General features: G+C 37.3%; 1 pseudogene; it reads left to right on the top strand.

The window, feature by feature from the left end:
- Window positions 1-1,670: 1,670 nt before the first annotated feature.
- LOC129035796 (keratin, type I cytoskeletal 18-like) lies at window positions 1,671-2,437 on the top strand (annotated as a pseudogene).
- The last annotated feature ends 6,663 nt before the right edge of the window (window positions 2,438-9,100 follow it).

The following is a 9,100-nucleotide window of genomic DNA, read 5'->3' as shown; positions in this document are numbered from 1 at the left end:
AATCAAATTTTGCAGAATATTTTTAAGTTTATTCTGAGCCAATATGAGTGGCCATGTCCAAGGGAACAGTCTCAGAAGGTCCTGAGAAAGTGTGCCCAATGTGGTCAACTTACAGTTTGGTCCTATGCGTTTTAGGGAGACAAGAATTGCAGGTAAAATTACAAATCAGTGCATGTAAAGTGTACATTTGTTTGGCCTAAGGTGGTGGGATATATTGAAGTGGAAGGCTTACAGGTCATAGGTAGATTCAGATTTTTCTGACTGGCAATTGGTTGAATGAGTTAAGTCTTGTCTAAATACTTGAAATCAATAGAAAAAAAAAATGCTTGAGTTAAGATAGGAAGGGTTGTGGAGGCCAGGGTTCTTGTTATGTAGATGAAGCTTCATATGTAGCAGCCTTCAGACAGAATAGATGAGAAATGTCTCTTTTCAGACTTTAAATGCGTCAGGCTCTTAGTTAATCTCTCCAGATGCAGGGGAAAGTTTAGAAAGGGAAGACCTGGCTGGTTGTACTAAGAGACTCTACAGATGTAAATTTCACACACAAAAGTTGACTTTCTCGGTGAAGTTCTAGCTGGTTTTCCTGGAAGAATATTTGAAACAAGAGAGTGAAGCAGCGTAGCCTGAATTAGCAGAAACTCCTTGGCTCAATGATCTGCTAAGCAACAAATTTCCTAAAGCAATACAGGATTCTAGAAGTAATAGTAGTCTTTGAAATATGACCGAGATCCTAGTTAACACTTCACATCATCAGGGTAACACAATACCTATGAATGTTACTGTTACCAGGGGTCCTTGCTCCCAGAGCTCCCAAGATGGGGCTGCTTGAAAGATGGCGGCGGGCTGCTTAGATGATGGTGGCAAGCCTCGTGTTCTCTGACCTGGGGTTCTTGGCCTCACGGATTCCAAGGAATGGAATCTTGGGCCATGCGGTGAGTGTTACAGCTCTATTAGAAGCCATGGGTCACGGAAAAGAACCGTGGAACCTAGTGGCTAGTGTTCGGCTCAATTAGGACAAAACCGGGCACTTAGCCATGCAGGAACAATGGCAAGCCTTTAGTCTGACCGGGAGCGGCAATGGGTGCCTCCCTGGATCAGTAGCACAGCAGACACCCTGCCGGATCTGGAGGGATGGAAGTCAGGGGCAGATCTGTGACGGCGGCAAACAGCAGTGGTGGGACTGTAAACTAGTTCAACCATTGTGGAAGTCAGTGTGGCGATTCCTCCGGGATCTAGAACTAGAAATACCATTTGACCCAGCCACCCCATTACTGGGTATATACCCAGAGAAGTATAAATCATGCTGCTATAAAGGCACATGCAAAAGCTTAGCTCAAGCAGTAACAAACACGGACCAGAAGAGTGTGCAGTTGCAAGATTTAATAGAGTGAAAACAGAGCTCTCATAAAATGGGAGGGAACCAAAAGAGGGTAGCCGTTGTCGGCTCGAATGCCTGGGTTTATATCCCGATCATTGTCCCTCCCACTGTGCTGTCAGGCGATAGATGATTGGCTATCTCTTTACCTCCTGTTTTTGCCTAATTAGCATTTTAGTGAGCGCTCTTTACTACCTGATTGGTCGGGTGTGAGCTAAGTTGCAAGCCTCGTGTTTAAAGGTGGATGCAGTCACCTTCCCAGCTAGGCTTAGGGATTCTTAGTCGGCCTAGGAAATCCAGCTAGTCCTGTCTCTCACATGGGCTCCACAAGGTCATTGATGACAGAAATGTTTCTCGGCTGTACCTGGAGACAGAGATCGAGGCTCTCAAAGCGGAGCTGTTCTTTCTGAAGAATCATGAAAGGGAAGTAAAAGTCCTACAAGCCCAGATTGCAGGCTCTGGATTGACCCTGGAAGTAGATGCCCCCAAGTCTCAGGACCTTGCCAAGATCATGGCAGGCATCCTGGCCCAATACGACCAGGTGACTCAGAAGAACCCAGAAGAGCTGGACAAATACAGGTCTCAGCAGATTGAAGAGAGCACCACAGTGGTCACCATGCAGTCCGCTGAGGTTGGAGCTGTTGAGATGATGCTCACAGAGCTGAGACTTACAGTCCAGTCCTTGGAGATCAACCTGGACTCAATGAGAAATCTGAAGACCAACTTGGAGACCAGTCTGAGGGAGGTGGAGGCCCCCTATGCTCTGCAGATGGAGCTTCTCAACCGGATCTTGCTGCACCTGGAGTTGGAGCTGACACAGACAGGAGCAGAGGGGTAACACCAGGCCCGGGAGTACGAAGTTCTGCTGAACATCAAGGTCAAGCTGGAGGAGGCTGAGATCTCCACCTACCGCCACCTGCTGAAAGACAGTGAGGACTTTAATTTTGGTGATGCCGTGGACAGCAGCAACTCCATGCAAACCATCCAAAGACCACCACCCATCAGCTAGTGGACGGCAAAGTGGGGTCTGAGACCAATGACACTAAAGTTCTGAGACATTAAGCCAGCAGAAGCAGGGTACCTTTTGGGGAGCAGAAGGCCAATAAAAAGTTCAGAGGGTGAAAAAAAAAAAAGACTTTATGGTTTGTACTGTGTAACTTAACCCTGGCTTGCATGGTCTTAGGTCTTCTTTATAATTTGGTATTTTATTGCCACAGAGTATGTTTTGTCAGCTTTATGATCTCTGTTTTAACATTAATGCTGGTCAGCTGTACTTAAACTCCAAAACAGGGGAGTACAAGGAAGTATGGCTGACCTTTCTTCTCTTGTGGCATGGAATTCAGTTTTTCAGGTTTCTCTGGGTTCCCCATGGCCTATGGAGTGTTCATTCAATCAGTTTGGGAGCCATAGGATTTTATTTTTGATTTATGAACCCATCTTGAGTATTTCTGTATATATTCAAAGGCCCCACAAGAAATTATTTTTTTTTCCAAAGAGCAAGTATATTTGTTACATAAAAAAGAATATGTACCCTTAAGAAATAACCATAAACTTCAAATTAGACAAGATCATATTGAAAACAGCAAGTCTGTATCCATCTAGTTGTTAAAATTCGTAATAGATATGTTCTAAGGAAATTTAGCTAGTTATGATAGCTCACTTATTTCTCACATTACAAATTGGACTAAGGGTGACAGGGCTTAAATGTGGTCACAGTGGGAATGTATTTTTTAAGACATTTCTTTCCATCTTGAGGATATAATAAATGTAAAATTCTTTAACTATTCCACTCTACTAGAAAAAAAGCCCTGAGGTTTAGGTTTCAGACCACGTTAAATCATTTTTACCCTATAGGAAATAAACTGAAATTTAAACTTAAATTATGTAGAAATTTTGCTTAAGAGTCCCTTTATTAGAGCTTGTTAATTGACGATCTCCACACTTACTTTCTAATTTATAACTAATAAAATCAGTCCATCAGACTAAACTGTAAGGGCTATTTATCATAATGTTCTGTTCACTAAATGGAAGCCATAGTTTAAAACATTTTAGTTAAATCCAGCCACTTACTATCAACCAGTATCTCTCTTTATTTCTAAATCCAGAGGCAGAAATATCACTTAAGGTCTGAATTATAAATGTTTTCTAAAACAGTATTAAGTTATATTCTTTATTCCTTATTTTAGATAAATTTGAGAAAGCTTAAAAACAATATCAATACTTTTAATTTAAATTTTCATTTTAAATGTAGGTGCTACTATATCTGTCTATAGCATATTTTGCCAATAATTCTCGAATTGGAATTTTATTTAAAGTTGCCAGAGATAAAATTCAAAGCCTTCATTATACCAGCATTATCAAGTGAATACCATTAATATCCAATATCAATCATTGTGTCTTTAATGCCTTATGCATTAACTTGAGGTCTACTAATTAAAATTTTCTATTAATCATTTTGAACTTAGTTGAACTAGAGTTTGCATTATTATCATAATTTGTGGGGGAAAATCTGCAAGAATTTATTTTTAAGTACATATTAAAATTAATTAAAATCTATTTTCAAAACTTTAACTTCATAGATTAATATAAATATGCAAATTAAGAGTTTAGTGTTATTTATATTATTGCTTATTCAAGGTCACATTTTATGAACTAAAATTTTCTTCTTCCATCAGCCTTGTTCAGATCATCACCACTTCTCAGTTGGGTGATTGCGGTAGTTTCCTACCTACTGTTGTTACCGGAGAGGGGTCCCAATCCAGATCCTAAGAGACGGTTTATGAATCTCACTCAAGAAAGAATTTGAGGTGAGTTAATAAAATGAAAGCATGTTTATTAAGAAAGTAAACAAATAAAGGAATGGCTGCTCCATAGGTAGACCAGACTTGAGGGCTGCTGATTGCCCATTTTTATGGTTATTTCTTGATTATATGCTAAACAAGGGGTGGATTATTTATGCCTCCTTTTTTTAGACCATATGGGGTAACTTTCTGATTTTGCCATAGCATTTGTAAACTGTCATAGTGAAGTGGGAATGTAGCAGTGAGGATGATCAGACGTCACTGTCATTGCAGTCTTGGTTTTAGTGGGCTTTAGCTGGTTTCTTTAAGGCAATCTGATTTATTAGCAAAGTCTTTATGACCTGTATCTTATGCCAACTTCCTATTTCTTCCTGTGACTTAGAATGTCTAACGTCTGGGAATGCAGCCCAGTAGGTCTCAGCCTTATTTTATCCAGTCCCTATTCAAGATGGAAGTGCTCTGATTCAAATGCCTCTGAACACTGTAATACAAATGTTTTTCCCCAAGGCAGACAGTCATTTTAAGAAACCATAAATAGGATGATATAATTCCTTTACTTAAACACCTTTAATGGATTTGCATTGTACATAGAATTAAAACAGACCCTTAGCAGGGCTTACACCATTCAATTCCTGTTTACTGTTCTAACCTTACCTCAAACAGTATTCTCTTTGGCTTAGTATGCAAGTGTCCAGGTTTCCTTTTGCAATTCTTTGAGCAACCAATGCTCTTTCTTATCTTTGAGGCTTCCTATATTCTGCTGCGTCTGCTCAGAAGGCTGTAACTCCTTTCATGAGATATTTTTCCTGGATCCGGTCTTGACTTGTCATATCCTATCCAAGTTTGACCATGCTAATGCCCATCCCCATTCAAAACACCCAAGAGAATTTTACTCTTTTTAAAAATCACATAATCACTTATTTGTAAATTAGATATTATATTCTAGTTTGCCCCAAAGAAGATACGTTGCATGACATTGATGCACTCATTCAGAGACTAGCACAGTTCCTGAAGCACAGTGTAAGTCACCAAAAGTAGTTCTTAGAAGTCTAATAACAGTGCATTCAGAAATAACTTTTTTCAGAAAGTTTAATAATTAAAGATTTTGATTTATTTGCAAGTAGTTATTTTTACTGAGTAGAAAAAATATTTTACTGCATTTAGTTAAAATAAATTAGGTAATGGAGCTAAGCTTTTTATACACAGTAGCACTACAGAGTTACAATTATTGACCATTAAATTGGACTACTTCTGGAAGTCAATACAAAATAGAGAAATGTTAAGTTTTTTTGTTTGATAAGAAAAATCATTCTAGTTCATAGAAAAAAATACTTTTCTTTCAAGTAAAAATTGAGAGAAATTATAAGTGATTATACAAGGTAGAACAATTACATTTTTTAAAAAGTTTTCAGAAAATGCAGATAGTTTTCATCAGTAACATAGAAGCTTGGAGTAAAATTCTCAAAACAACTCAGTAAACATACTAATAGGGGAACAAAAAACTGGAGACTGAATACTGATTCAATGCATATTTATATTTATTAAATTCTTAGGTACTGATGACACTGCACTAAACAAAAGTGACAAAGTTATTGTTTTCATGACATGTATGTCAGTGGACAAATTAAGATCAAATTGTTGAGTGGAGAGGTTGTTACTCTACTTACCACTCATCCCCTTTCAATTAAAAATTACTTTCAAAATGTAGCCATTTATCAAGATTTTTAAAAACCCTATAAAGTTGGAGATGGAAGAAAATGCAACATTACGGGGCATGAGACAAAAATAAACTGTATCAAGATCTGCACTTAATTTAAATTATGTCAGGTTCAACTCTGAGAAGGCAGATGTTTGGGTAATTGTCAATTGTGATATATGCTTCTATACCATATTTTGATCTACCTGAATCATAATTTCAGTAAGAGTACTTTGAAATCTATTCTCATTATTTCTTCTGTATTAGTCAACTATAGCCACAATAGCATTGTATAACAAACCATTCTAAAAGCAGTGGATTGCAAATTAAGCTTTTATTTCTCACTCTTACGTGGGTTTGGCTGGAGTTCAACTGATCTAAGGCAGCTATCAATTCTTTACCACAGGTTGGGTTCAGGTCTATTTTTTGTGTTTCTCATTCTGGGGAGACCAATAGGTTTCTTAGAGCATGCCCATCTCATTATAGAGATAGAACAGAACAGGGAAGCCAAACCATGCAGCTCCATTTCAAGCCTCTCTTCACATTTCTTATATCAACACATTTGCCAGGGAAAGTGTCAAGGCCAAAGTACATGGAGGTGAGCTGGAAAAAAATAAATGAATATGAGACAATAATCTAATCTATCACAAAATCAAATAGCCTAGCTAATGGACTGTTGCGAATATTCATATATTTTACAACAATATTTTACAGTTCTTGTAGTTGCTGTTACTGCAATAAGCTACAAAATTTATGAGTACGTGGGCAGCTATAGAGTAAGACTTTTTTAATGTCATAAATAAGACTTTAAAGAGCTCTTTTTTGCTTTCTAAAATTCATATTACTCAAACTTTTGTTGAGATAATTTTAGATTAACCTGAAGTTATAAGAAATAATAGAGAGATATTTCTTGTACCTTCACCCAGTTTTTCTTAATGGTAACATCTTGCAGAACTACAGTACAATATTTCAAATAGGCAATTGACTACTATCTGCCATCTTTATTCAATTTTATATGACATTATGTGGTGTGCCTGCATGTGTGTATAATCCTATGCAATTTTATGTGTCGATTTATAGGAACATCACCACAGACAAGACACAGAAGAGTTCTGTGTCTGGTAGGAATCTCTTGTGCTATCCACTTACAGCCACAGACTTTTCCTCACCTCTGCTAGTACTAATCTCTGGCAGCTAGTAATTGTTTCTTTACCTCTATAATTTTGTCAGCTTAAAAATGTTCTATAAATGAAATCACATAGTATATTACCTTTGAGATTGGTTTTTTTCACTAAGTACATTTTCCTTGAGGTCTGTCCAAGTTGTATATGTATCAATAGTTTGTTCTTTATTTATCGATGAATAATATTCAGTGTTGTGAATTTACCAGTTTGTTTAAGCATTCACCTATTGAAGGACTTTTTTATATTGATTTTGACTATTATGAAATAAAGATGCTATGAATATTTACAGATTTTGTGTGAACCTAAGTTTTTATTTCTGTAGGATAAATACCCAATAGTGCAATTGCTGGGTCATTTGGTAAACAGAGATAGTTTGGAAAGAAACTCATACTTTTTTTTTCCAAAATAGCTGTACTATTTTACATCCTTCTCAGGAATTTGTGAATGATCCATTTACTTTAGATATCAGTCATATCTTTTCTAAAATGTGCTGGAAGAATCAGGCCTCTATTTTGCATAATATGGGTAAAATTTCAGTGTATTAACAGTAACTTTATAAGAATTGAAGAAGTATGCATTTCTTGGGAAATACCTAAAACAAAGCATCAAGCAGTCTTCAGGTATTAGAAAATTGCTCACAGAATTCAAGAACATTTCACTTGAATTTTATTTTCTTGAAGTTAATTTTGCCTTTTTTAAAAATTTTTGAGATGGGGTCTCGCTCTGTCTCCCAGGCTGGTGTGCAGTGGTGCGATCTCAGCTCACCGCAACCTCTGCCTCCCGGGCTCAAGTCATCCTCCCACTTCAGCCTCCCAAGTAGCTGGGATTATGGGCACGTTCCACCACACCCAGCTAATTTCTGAATTTTCATAGAGTTTTGCTATGTTGCCCAGGCTGGTCTCAAGTGATCTGCCTGCTGGGCCTCCCAAAGTGCTGGGATTACAGGCATGAGCCACCATACCCAGCCTCATTCTGTCTTTTAATTCGTGGGATTATATGTTTGATTGTCCACAATACAAAGATCAAAGATCATGATAGTTTCATATGGTTTTATACAAATAACCTGAAGATGATAATAAATAGTTTGAGAATAAAAAATTATAGGTTCAAGTGATTCCAAAGAAATGATTCCATTTACTTTAGGTTTTAAATTATTGTTCCAGAATATTTTTCACATTAGATTACACATTTCTTCCTTTTCTTTTTCCTCTGGTAGTTTAATTATGAGTCAGTGACATAAATATGTTGTAGAAATTCCATATTCATGATTTCACAAACTTAGTAATCACGTGAGAAAAAATGCTCTGGAAACAATATCCAAAAAAGCCTTCTTATCACTATGGTTTAGGTTAACTGTCTGTGACTGAGCAAGATATATGGCTGGAAGGCAGATAATCGGAATGGTTATAACTTGGGGTAGGAATGAGTTTTCCCAAATTATTCTCATTTAAACAATATGGAATTAAATACATATATATTATATTTATAAATCTATACACTTTTTTAATTTATTTATTTAGACAGAGTTTAGCTCTTGTTGCTCAAGCTGGATTGCAGTGGTGCGATCTCGGCTCGCCACAACCTCTGCCTTCTGGTTGCAAGAGATTCTCCTGCCTCAGCCTCCCAAGTAGCTGGGATTACAGGCACCCACCACCACACCTGGCTAATTTTTGTATTTTTAGTAGAGATGGAGTTTCAGCATGTTGGTCAGGCTGGTCTCGAACTCCTGACCTCGTGAACTGCCCACCTTGGCCTCCCAAAGTGCTGGGATTGCAGAGGTGAGCCACTGTGCTCGGCCACACATATTTTAATAAACATATTATATATATGTATATATGTATACATACATATGTATATATATACGTATATATGTATACATATATGTGTATATATATGTATATATATGTATGTATATATATATGTGTGTGTGTATATATATATATATATATATATATATTTGAGTCAGGGTATCCGTCTGTAGCCCAGGCTGCACTGTCATACAGTGATGCCATCAGAGCTCACTGCAGCCTCTACTTCCCAGGCT

This window comes from Pongo pygmaeus, chromosome 3 (assembly GCF_028885625.2).
Source record: "Pongo pygmaeus isolate AG05252 chromosome 3, NHGRI_mPonPyg2-v2.0_pri, whole genome shotgun sequence".
NCBI classification, from domain to species: domain Eukaryota; kingdom Metazoa; phylum Chordata; class Mammalia; order Primates; family Hominidae; genus Pongo; species Pongo pygmaeus.
The sequence above is the reverse complement of the archived record's forward strand: the minus strand, read 5'-3'. Positions and strand labels throughout refer to the sequence as shown.